Source organism: Poecilia latipinna, unplaced genomic scaffold (genome assembly GCF_001443285.1).
Source record: "Poecilia latipinna isolate Pla-1442-1.1 unplaced genomic scaffold, P_latipinna-1.0 Scaffold1129, whole genome shotgun sequence".
In the NCBI taxonomy this organism is placed as follows: Eukaryota; Metazoa; Chordata; class Actinopteri; order Cyprinodontiformes; family Poeciliidae; genus Poecilia; species Poecilia latipinna.
This window is the reverse complement of record NW_015113745.1, coordinates 189,215-201,441: the sequence shown is the minus strand read 5'-3', so window position 1 is coordinate 201,441 and position 12,227 is coordinate 189,215. Positions and strand designations below refer to the sequence as shown.

The 12,227-nt window shown below is 39.6% G+C and overlaps 1 long non-coding RNA gene across 1 annotated transcript in view; it reads right to left on the bottom strand.

The window, feature by feature from the left end:
- Positions 1-267: 267 nt before the first annotated feature.
- Positions 268-12,227, bottom strand: part of LOC106959899 (uncharacterized) — a 38,445-nt gene continuing 26,485 nt past the window's right edge. Inside the window, exons 2-3 of the long non-coding RNA XR_001427452.1 lie at positions 10,162-10,319; positions 268-396 (exon numbers count right to left, since the gene is read on the bottom strand). This is a non-coding gene — a long non-coding RNA (uncharacterized LOC106959899). The remainder of the gene's footprint in view (positions 397-10,161; positions 10,320-12,227) is intronic.

Here is a 12,227-nt window from a genome sequence, read left to right as displayed (position 1 = left end):
CCAGTGTTTAATCACTGTGTGCAGTCTGGGTGGTCCCATAATTCACCGCAGCAGGCATCCTGCAACCTGGCCTGTACCCTCATGAACTGATCCTAATGGCAAAACTTGTGTTGCACAGCCAAGCAGATGGTGCGTCTTCGCAGCTTACTAAGGCTATTGATGCTTAAATGACTGAAAGTTGCAGAATTGTTGCAAAACCTTTGTGCAAATGGAAAATTACCTCTCCAAAAACAGTAATTTCATCTGCAATGTTCACCCGCCACCCTCACGTACAAACTAAAACATTTTCCCACCTTCCATGTTTGGCCTCTGTGGAGTCGGACCAGGCGCTGGAGGCGGTGATGTCAGAGTCTGGGATGGTGCCATCCTCCATCCCCAGGGCGTAGCGACACTGAGCTGGAAGGGGAAGGATCGAGGGAAGCAGAGAAGACAGACACGGGATGAAGATATGAGCAAAACTCTCATCTGTCCAGAAGAAACTTAATATTTTCACTGGAGTTGTCAGGGGCCATCATTCGTCACGGAGCGCAACATTGTTATGTCATCTCTGGGAAAACATCCGGGCTTGATGCATCGTAGCCAAAACAGACGGCGAGTGCAGGGAGAGTTGCAGGAGACGGCTCCTTTAGCTGTCGTTTGCTACACAAAACACAAAAGTCACACTTTCCAGATACATTATGAACTCGGTTGACATTTAATTCCCATATCTGCTGCAGTGTTGAGGGGTTTCAAGATTAAATTAAGCCGCAGCCCATAAAAAAAATCATTTTATTTCCTTCACAGAATTCAGCAACAAAACTCAGATTGTGACGAGAGCTGGGCTTAGTTTCAATATTTCCATCTCTGCAAAGGTTTTTCTCCAGACACACCAACATCTAGTCCGAGTTTCTGAACATGTTTGGGTCAAACATTCATAAATATTACAGGTTTCCTGTAGTTTGTGCAGATGGACTTTGTACCTCAAAGAGTTAGTTTAAAAAATTAGCTCTAATGAATGAACAAAGGTCACAAATGTTTTAAGTCAGATTTGTTTCAACTATACGTCAAATAAAAACAGCAACAGTATCTTTTTTTTTTTAGAAATCTTTTTTCTTTTAGATGCTTTGTGGAAAAACTAGTTTCAGAAGAGCCACCAAGAAATCATCTTGTGATGAGAATCAGTCCGGGTTTTGATCGGACCAGCTATTTAGAAAAATGATCAAAAGCCTGAACAGAAAACAGACCACATTGTATACTCCGAGTTGAATCAACACTCTTCAGTGTGGATGCTATTATTGAGAGATTTGATATTTGCTTCCAGCATCAGAGTCAGTGGTTTAAAAAATAAAAAATAAAAAATTTACTTTTCTGTGCTTCATTTTAAAGATCATTTAGTTGAGACATTTGTAGGTTATTCAGGTTGTGAGAGAACAAGAATTTAAACGGATAATAAGAAGGTTAGATGGAGAACTACTTCTGTTTGTTTTAGAGTTTCCAGCTTTTGCATTTGAAAATGTGCCAACCCTTTGCAAGACAGCTAAAGGAAGGATTTATGTTCTTTAGGACATCCAAATGGAAAACTATTAAAAATAAGAGACTGAAAATGGTTTAAAATGTGAAATCTTTTTATCTTTGTTTTAAAATAATAGTAAATCCCTTCATAAAAAAAAGACCTGACAACTATCACGCAGCTGAAAGACATAATCTCTGCTGCGAGTGTAAATCATTTCTGAGTTGTAAGTAAGAAAGCTTATTGATAAAACACCATGCAAAGCCACAAAGCACTGCACGCATATAAATCACATTTTAGTTATGCATTGCATAAAAACAATGAAAAGCCTGGAAGAACAAAACGTTTTTCAGCCGTTTTTAAAACATTTAGTCAGCAAAATGAAAACATGTTCCACAGGTTAGGAGCCACAGACCCCGTCACCCTGAGTCCACGTTCACACAGCAGGTCTGGATCCTGTATTCTGATTTTTTGCTGAAAATATAAAGTTTTTGTGCCTCGTTGTTCATTCTGCTAATTAAACCCCAATCAGACTTATGTGTGAACATTTTATGTACCTGATGAACGTTAACGTCACAGAGCAGCAATTTGTTTACGAAAGATGGAGACGTTTATGGATCAGTTTTAAAGTCCATTCAGCCAACAAGATCAAAACACGAAGAAAGCACAACTAATAGAAATGGCCTTTTGTATTAATGGAGCATTAGCGCCAGCTTCTGACTGGTGTGACGCGCTTCACTGACCGGCTTCCTTCATAAGTTCATAATCATAATTTTCAGCCATTATTTCCTTCGGTTAAAATGTCACATGACTGTTCAGACTGCAGACGCTTTGAAAGCAATTTGATGCAAATCTGATTTAGTTCCAAATATGGAAGAGGCTCAGACCTGATTCAGACTGAAGTGAAAAGTCAGATGTAGTCCAGTTTATTAGTACGACACATTCCAGCAACAAGGCAGTGCAAAGAGCTCTGCATGATAAAGACACAAAAACTATAAAGTCGTAGAAGACGGTCACATTAACAAAAGCCTCTCTGTTGCTTTCTAGGCCACATTTTAGCAAAAAACAAAAAGTGGGTTTGAGTTGCATTTGCCTGCTGTGTGAACGTAAACTTAGCCTCTATTCTTGTTCTAGTTTTGGTTTTAGGTTTGGGATCAGTGTTTTAAAGGATGAAAGCTGTCAGAAATAATTGAAGAAGAAAATATTTTAATTTCTGTTGCATCTATTTTTATAGCTAGTTTTACAGTTCTGAGAGAAGCAGTGATGTGCTAAAGTCGGTTTTGCGTGTCACCGCAAACTCGTGATAGGCGCATCTTTAGTTTCCATTACTTCAATTTATATACGAGTAAGCTATGGAGTTTTATGCCCCCCTTTGGAGACAGGAAAGATGTCTCAGATTACACCTTTCCTGTCTGTCATTTTTTTGTTTTTTCCAACTATCTCTGTCCCACACAAAGCAGCTACCTCAGGGCTCCAGCTATCCTGCACAGCTCCAGTTACCAGCGCTCTGAGATTTGCAGGAAGAGAAAGAAACTGACAGCAAAGAGGGGGGAAAAAAAAAAGAAAAAGAAAAACACAGACGGGTCTCAAATGTCTGCCCCGACTCTGTTCCAGAGGCAGCTTTATCAAACAATCCAGATAGCTTGGTCCCAGGCAGGGATTACCCAAACAGCCAAGTATCTGCTCTGAAGTCATCATAGGTGGAGGTGAGGGGTGTTTGGTCAGCCACGGGGTGGATGGAGGGGGCAACGGCGGCGACATGGAGGGGGTGGGGAAGGCGTCTAACTCACTTTCTGTCACTGAGTCACTCAACAGGAATGCTGGGCTCCATGACAAACCCCAAAACCCCAGCGAGTGACAGGGGCCTCGCGCAGTTCATCCACACCCTGGGGACAGGTGCCCGTTTCATTACATCATCGTCATCGTCACTCCGCGCTGACGCTCTGCAGCCAGCAGTCTGCATTCTTTTCACTTCTCCACCTCCCTTTGTAACGTAGGAGGTCACCTTCAGGCTCTGTGAATTTAACCCGTGCAATAAATATTTCAGAAATTTCACCTCAGCTTGATCTGCTAGACGAAACGTTTCAGCTTATATTTTATTGCTGTAGTGCAGCCACAGCCGAGACGGCAAGTCAAACCTGCTGCTGAATGTAAATCTGTAAACAAACTGGACGAGCTGACTGAAAAAGGGTTTCATACCAGTCGATACTGGTCAATATTTATTAGCTTTTTTGTTTATAATATTTGAATTACTGCCAGTTTTTTATGTGACCTTTCCAGTTTTATCCACAGTTTTTTCTCCACATTATTGTTTTAGAGTTGGTAAACCTTAAACTGCTGCTGCGACAGTTACTCAGTATGTTGTTGCTAGGTAACCATGTTACTCAAGTTGTTGCTAGGTAACAAAAAAGTGAGTTAGTTGATGCCACCAAATTAGCTTAGCTGGCAGAAAAAGGTAGAGCAGCTAAAGCCTTTCCTTTGGCTACATCCCCCAGAATGCTGTGCGTTTCTGAATCAGTTTAGTAAAATTAACATTTTATCAGACATATTAGCTATTAATATCACAATATATATTGTAATTGAATTATTGTCCAGCCCTAATGTAAACTTCTATTAATGTACTTAGTAAAAGTTAACGAGTTTTATTCAGCATTTATGTTTAGCTAGCTAAAGTCTGCCTTTACGCTAAGGCTACCTTCACACCAGCCCTGTTTAGTCCGCTTTAATCAAACTCTGTTTGGCTTGATTTTTGGCTCAATCAAGCCAAAAAAGCGAACTCTGGTCTGCCTAAAATCCCACGTCTCGGTTCTGTTGCCAACCGAGCCACAGACCCCTCCAAAAGCAGGAAGCAGATTAAAGCACACGGCATTCTGGGTAAATACAACCAAAACAAATGTGTGAATCTAAAGCTAAAGGGAGAAATGACTCGTGGTTTTTTTTTAGTTTTTTTATTTTTATGAAAGACAAAAACAGAAATCCTACTCAGTTTTTGTTTACATTTTGTGAAGATGAAGTTGCGCTCATGTCTTCTGTGGAGGTTTGTGTTGCTTCCTTCAGTAGTTCTTGGTGCAGCGCCACCACAGGTGAGGAAGGGAACAGCAGTTTTTCAAAAGTTCTGATTGTTTTACACTGTGCAGTGTGGAGGACTAAGGCAGCTGAAAATGCATCAAATCCTTTATCCCTAATCGAACAGAGTCTATCGGACAGTAAAAAGTGAAAACACCATAAAACTACTGTGTTAATATTTATGGCTTTAAGGTATATCGCGATCTAAAAGGTTTAACAGACAATAAGACTAAGCGAACCATTCCTGCAGTGTAGGATTACCTTGGCAGCTGAAAGAGGAATTTCCCTAAACTTTTCCACCCTTCACTGAGAAATGATGAGCGAAAAACAAAGTCAGTCATGGTTTGACTACCAGAGGAGAATCACCTGTCACTCTGTTTTACAGACTGAGCATGACCGTCAGTGAAATGGATAGCTTACTGCAAGAGAAGATATCTCACATATTTAACATAAATGTCTTTTATTCTAGCAAATGATTTGTGTAAATATTTATAACTTGGGATTCTATATTCTAGACTGAAAATTTCTATATTCTAGACTGAAAGTCAATTGAAGGTAAGATTTAATAAGCACTGGCTTCTTTCTACTCCTTTTCGAAGTGAATATGAAAGTTTTACGTTTGATTATCGTTTACTATTATTTCTTCTTTATTTCGTCTGTGACAGTTTTTTTGTTAAGATTTTAATTCCAACCCCATTGATTCTGAAGCAAAGTAATCAGTAAATGAAACAAAACGCCAGTGATGCGGTTTACAACGGAAACAACTGACTGCATTTACGAGCGAATGTCTGCAACATTTGCTTTACGCTCTCAGCTGTCCAGTAAAATCAGTGGACGATCCCGGGGTGAGTCCGTGACTTAATGAGGCATTTCATTTTCCAAATCATCTCTGCAGACAGCTCAGTACCGGACATCTAACAGCAACTGTGTAAAATGCTCTGATGAATTGATTTGTTGTGCATTCTAATAATATATCTTGTTTGTCAATAATTTTCTACTGGGAATATTATAATGCTTGAGCGAACAAGACCGTGCAATATGCTGCTTTACTTTGCTTTTTCTGCTGACCTGTGTGCTGCTTTTCCAGCTGTGAAATTGCATCTCCAGCAGAAAGTCTCCTGCTGTGAGCTTCACATGTAAACAGCAACTAAAGAATAAGACCAGACCAGATTTTCCACATTTTCTCCTAAAAAAAAAACCTCTGCTACTCCATGTAAGTAAAAAAAAAAAAAAGAGGACGGTTTTACAAAGCCAGATGGCCTGGAGAAGGGCCAGCCATCGAGAATCATCCCAAGATAAATCAGGTGTCATCGTAGACAGGGAGGCTTGGTCCCATCTGCAAGTCAGGGCTATTCGTTGCATAATTTTTCACAAAAGCAGCCGGAGGTGAAAACTCTGACAGATTCTCACATAAATAAATGCTGACAATGCAGGGAGTTCCTCCTACGGAGAAAGAAACGAGTCGCAGAGAATCATTTCAGAAGGCATAAAACACAAGGAGTGAGGTTAGCAAAGAAACTGATTCAGAAAGCAGCAGTGGTGTTGCTTTGAATCCTCTCAACAACTGGGGATGTTGACCATGAGTCATGTTTTATTCGCTTTGAAATAACGGTGAAACTGTGTAGCTGCATATTTTTAAAATTCGCTTCTCTTCGTCTCTCACATGGTGTGACATCACCTCTGGTCCTGATGTAAATAATTCAGATTAGTTTTATTTTGGTAGATGTACAATACGACAAAAAACAATAACTTGCTGAAAAAGGTAGAGGGTAAGGTCAAAGGTTATGCATATTTAAGTCTGTAACACTTTATTTGAAGTGGTGCATAAGACCGACATGACATCGTCATAAAATATAACATATGTCATGAACATGAAGGAGTCCGTTTATGACAGTCATGAAGTGTTATTTGGTAAATAACGACACTTAAGTGACTTTTTATGCAAATGTTTAGAACTTTGCATTAAAAGGGTCATTATTGACCATATAATGTAAAGTTTACACTTTTAATGGACTTAATGCAACTTCTGGTGAAACGTCACATCATAACGTCATACTTATGACAATGTCATGTCAGTGTTATGCCCTCCCCTTCAAATAAAGTGTCACCTTTAAATCTAATATAATACTTATCTGTCGCAGTGAGGCTTCTTAAGGCTCATGTAGTTACAATAGATAATTTAATTAATTTATTAGCACATCCAGCAGTAAATCAGAGGGATTTCCTTTAACATATAAATTTGTTCTGAAATTACCTTGTGGGGAGAATTTGTATCATATGACTTTGAATCTTCTGACAAACATTGAGCTGAACTCTCTCGTACAAAGAAGCAAATGATACTTCAATTTTTTTGTTTTTGTGTTTTTCTGCATCACTACCCCCAGGAGGACATTTCGTGTATTTGAAGATTTTATTGATTCTTAGTGATGCAGAGAGAAACAGTTTTGTAAGTCTGGGCTATTTTTGAGAAAATTATCATTTCATTGTACCGTAAACATTTCGCTGTGAAGATGATGCAGTTTCAGTTCATCCAGAAAGTTCTAAAATTACTTTGCTGGTATTTACGGTTCTGACGGACGAATCAAAATAAACTCAAATCAGTGTCAGCAGTTCAACTTCACAAAATGTCTGATTGGAAATCAGCAAAGACCTTCCCTGATTAGTGCATCTCTAAATTATGCGAGCCAAATTTATCAAAAACAACAACATAGCTGCTTTTGTACAGTTGCAAACTTTTTCTTGTCAGCAGAGAGAAAAAAAGCAGAGGAGAAACAGAACATTAGTCAAGAAGAAGCAAAAATAACCGGATTCCAGTGACATTGGACACATGGAGAAGAAATATAACCATGTCTGCTTAATTCTGACTCAGTCTTCAGCTGTAAATTTCTCAGCCTCTGAGGACACAGAGTTACAGATTGGGAATCTTCTTCAACATCAGCAACTAGTCTGGCAGTAGAGGTGAGTGGAAATATACATAAAAAAAAAAACAAGCTGGCTGGATGTCAAGAGAGATTCAGGCCTGCAGCTGACTTTGTCCTTTACCAACATCTGATGACCCAACTATGGAGCAGGTCTGTGAATAAAAACACCTTTAGAGGCGACATGTTGATTAGATCACTTTGTTCTGTGACGCTATTTAAAAAAATAACCTGTTTAGGAATAATTGATTTAGAAAGGTAAGCTTAAAAATCAAGCTAAAAGCTTTAAAGTGGTAGATATTAAATGCAGTAATACTAAACAGGTCCAGTAGACTTAAAATGAGCTTTAAAAGGAAAGTATTATGCATTTTCTAGACCTCTTGTGCCATTTTATAGCATAATAAAGTAACCATGTTCCCTCCAGTTGTTATAAAAATGTTGTACATATCAAACAACTTCCAAGAAATTTGACTTCGTAATTTGATGTCTTAAAATTGGCCTCTGTCTCTTCAAGAAGCTCCTGATCTTTGTGATAGTCCACCTCCAGGAAGTCATCTCAACAACGTTTCTCCTATAAAGAGGCAGTATTATGTATTTTCCAGGCACATAGTGCCATTTAATATCAAAATCAACTAACTATGTTACCTTCAGTAATAACAATTTTATATATACTAAAAATGACTTAAAAGAAATGCAACTTTGTAATTTAAAGTTTTGAAATTGCAGAGGAACATCTAAAAGTTGCAGGACACCGGTCCTTGAGGACTGGAGTTTGACACCAACTTACAGAAAGAGCATGGCTGAATGGTTGCCATGGAGATTAAAGGATTTCTCAAACATGTACGGAAGAATCAAGGTATGTTTTGAAGAGGGAATAACATTATAACATGACGTAAAGCTCAAAAATTTATTTCACTTAAAGAACTCTGACCTCGAGCAGTAATTTTCCTCTGGTTTATAGCATCCATATAACATGTCTCAACACTTTAGTCACTTTTACTTTTTACTCTCTAAATTAATCTGCCACTTAATCCGATTCACAGTTTTAGCCTCTGCAGTGAGATGGTTGCCTGCACTGCAAACAAGTCTCCAGTTTCCCCTGGTTGGCTCACATTCACCGCCTCCTCTGATGCCTCCCTCCCGACACTTTGACTGACACTTTCATGAAGTGCCTGTGCATTAGCGATCCTGACGGGTCGGAGGTGTACGTGGAGGCGACGCAGGGGGCTGCTGCCTATCTCGGTCTCCTATTACAGACGACTGGCTGGCAGACAGGGAGAGGACACAGGATAGCCTGTTGATGGTGAACGGAGAACGAGCCGTTCGGATCTCAGAGTGTGAGGAGAATGTCAGAGTAGACGCCTGGTGATCCCGTGAAATACGGGGCAACGAGGAGAAGGAGATGCAAACAGGTTTAGGTTTGTAGAAAATAAAAATCTAGCTGGAGACGTCCCGACTACGGCTGAGCTACAAGGTTTACAAACAAAATCTCATTTGTTTCAGGCCAAATCAGGTTTTTTGTTTTGGTTTTTGCTTAAAAATATTAACAAAATATATAAAAAAATTGGCTTTTATTTCAACCATCCCTTCTCAGAGTTGAACGACGAAGCATCATCACCAGACTATGAGAGTTTTTGTTTAATTAGAAGCAGCAGGGATGCCTGCAGCATATTAGAGGGTTTGCACAAAACTATGGACACAACCCACACAAATATGATACAGGGATAGGATGCACCAGAAACAGCAGATCTGATCCACATAACGCAACACACATACACACTTATGCCTGCATAGCCTACTTTTTTTTATGACAAATTACATTAAGTCAAAAAGACAGAAAAGCCGTTAGGTAGGCTTTGCTTATGAGGATGTGAAGCGACAATGTTTGTCAAAAAGAGTAGAAATTAAGCAAACGTTTTGACTAGATTTTACTATTTAACTCTCCCAGTACAGTGTACTGTTGGTGAAGTGCGCGGCAGGCGCGGCAGGTGTCATGGAGAAGTGATGGGGTGTCCCGTCGGCGCTTTAGTTCCCAAACGAACTAAAATAAACTTGAAAAATTGCAGGTGGGCCCCACACAGGATAAGAAGTTCTGGTGGGGTTCTTAAAACTGTGTCTCACATTTAACTTACAGAAAGAGCAGCAAGCCTCCAAATAAAAGTAAACTGACCAATAACATTTAGGTGTAGGACGGACGTGTGCCCACTCCCACAGACGCACGCAGATGTGGGCTACACTTAAGATATTTTGACACAAAAGAGTATTTTTATGTTATTCTGCAATTTTTTGAATAGCAAAAGGAAAGCACAATAAAAAGTACAATAGCTACAATATTTCTTTTGTTTACTCAAAGGAAAATCTCGAGGTATGCACAGTGCATACTGCCGTACAACTGCAGGCGTGACTGATTACAAGAGAATAATACTAGAAAAAACATCTTAAAATGAAAAGAATAGTTTTAATTCAGTGTGATCAGGACGTGATTTGAGCAGCTTTGATTCTTTCTTCAAAACAGACAGTTGTTTGCATTTCATTTTAAAGTCCTGCTAATGATAATAATTTGATGCTGAAGTGTTCAAGTATTTCTGTATCAAGTCCACATTTTTCATTTTAATTTTTGGTTATTTTTTGTGTTGGAGTTCTCATAAAATTTCTACTTCATTCTGGTAATATTTTGACTTTACTTACTTGGATCAAAGTGCCACTTATGATCCTCTGATGAGATGACGAACTCCGCCAGAACAGAGATCACTGTGACGAGAAGGAGCCGCGTGGTTGTGGAGGCCATGACAGCAGGAACGCGCCCGATTACGTGTCCGGAGACACACCGACAGCCACAGGCATACCTGCCAGAGAGAAACAGGACATTCAGAGACAGATTCAAGAGTTTAAACTGGACCGAACACAAGGCTTTTTAACTTTAATTTCCACACGCATGCACACGCACAGCTGTGGCCTGAGGCGGCTGATCTCACTGGCTCGACATCACCATTAATAACTCAACTCTCCCGATCATATCCTCTTATTCCAAAGCACGTCGCGTGCCTCGCAATCAGTTGTTTCTCCACATTTTGAGGCAGAGCGACGGGCCAGTCCCCTCAGGAGAGAGCACACAGCCAAATAAAGAGCAGTTTCACACACTAATTTGTTTTTCTCTCTGGCACCGAAACACGGTGATACAATAAAGCTTTCCTGCCTTTAAAAAAAAGGCTGAAAACAGCTTTGTAAATGAGGAAGGCATAACTAAGGCATCCCACTTCATTCGCAGGGAGAGGCATTCGTCCTGTGGTTGAAACGTCAATCATTTCTCTAACTTATTTTCCAACCTGCTCCCCCCTAATAGGAGTGAGCATTTCTGGAGCACCTGGTTACAGATCCATGTTTGCAGTGAATACCAAACAGATGAATCAATAAGAGGGAGTAATAAAAAAACACACGAAGCAGCGACAGATCCTGGTGCATGCAAGTCTCTGCAACATCACAAACACCGAACAGCAAAACAAATCATTGTCTTTCATATTGGACACTGCTCTTAAATTGCCTGAAACCTTTTGGTTTCTTATCTTTGTTCCCTGTAGACTGCGATACAAATGGCTGCAAAACAACAAAGAATCCCAAACTACAAGGCAGACACAAACAAATTTAGCCACAGTCGACTCAAGAAACCAGAGAAAAAACTGAAAGTGGCATTGGAGAACTTCTTTGAAATACGTGTTGCTGCGATTATCACTGCATCAAGGCAGCAGGTACTGAAGACCTCAGTCATAATTCATAGGCTCAGTTGTGCAAATAACACAAAAATATTTGTGAAGGCACCAATCAAGCTATTTCCAATGAACAACTTGAAAAATAAAATAAAAACAGGACTAAATCAGCAGCTTCCTGCAGCGCAGCCTGTGACCAATCATAGCAGACTTACAGGAGAAACGAGTTCAAGCTGAACACCACACACAGTGAGGCCTGTGAGTAGAAACATACAGCAAATCATGAATATTTTGTGTAGAACCCTGTTCCAGTAAATCCGTCCAGTATTGGCTCTTTCATGTAAACACAAACACGGCGTGTCGGCACCAATTAAACCAGTTCAGAGCATTACAGTAGAATAATACAGCAATACATCCTCCATTCATGAAGGCCTCAATGATGACTTTGTGCTGCAACTATTTTAGACGTGTTGATTCAATGATGCTTTTTTTTAATCTTTGAGAAGACCAACTCCATCAAACTGTTTATTGATACGTCCTGAAGCGGTTAGACAACAAAACAATGAGGCTTTCATAAAACTCCAGGATAAAACTGGAGCATTTTATTGAATGCCGACTCTCTGTAATACTTTGAGGATTTTCTTTTGGAATGATACGGGGGTAAAAAGCACAACAAGTGAAATAATAATGAAGAAGTAGACAATTTTTCTAGCTTTTTTGTCAGTTCTGATTATTTTGAGCCCTTTCAAACTGGGATGTTTTAGGGTGTCTTGTCTCTTTAAATCCAAAAAAAATTCGCTGGCCACACCCTTCAACGTAATGTTTACACTCGCATGTGAAAACTGTACATCTTTGAAAAGCAGAAGTGGAGCCTCCTGCACAACCAACGAGAATGCAGCAAGTGGTTTCTAGATGGCAAGACTACAATAAAAAGCTTGTCCTTTCCAGCTGCCATTGTACAGAATATACAGGGCAAAAAAAAAAAAAAAAAAAAAAAAAAAAAAAAAGAAAACAAAATGGCGGGGGGCCCTCCCTGGGTTGCAGGGAAAC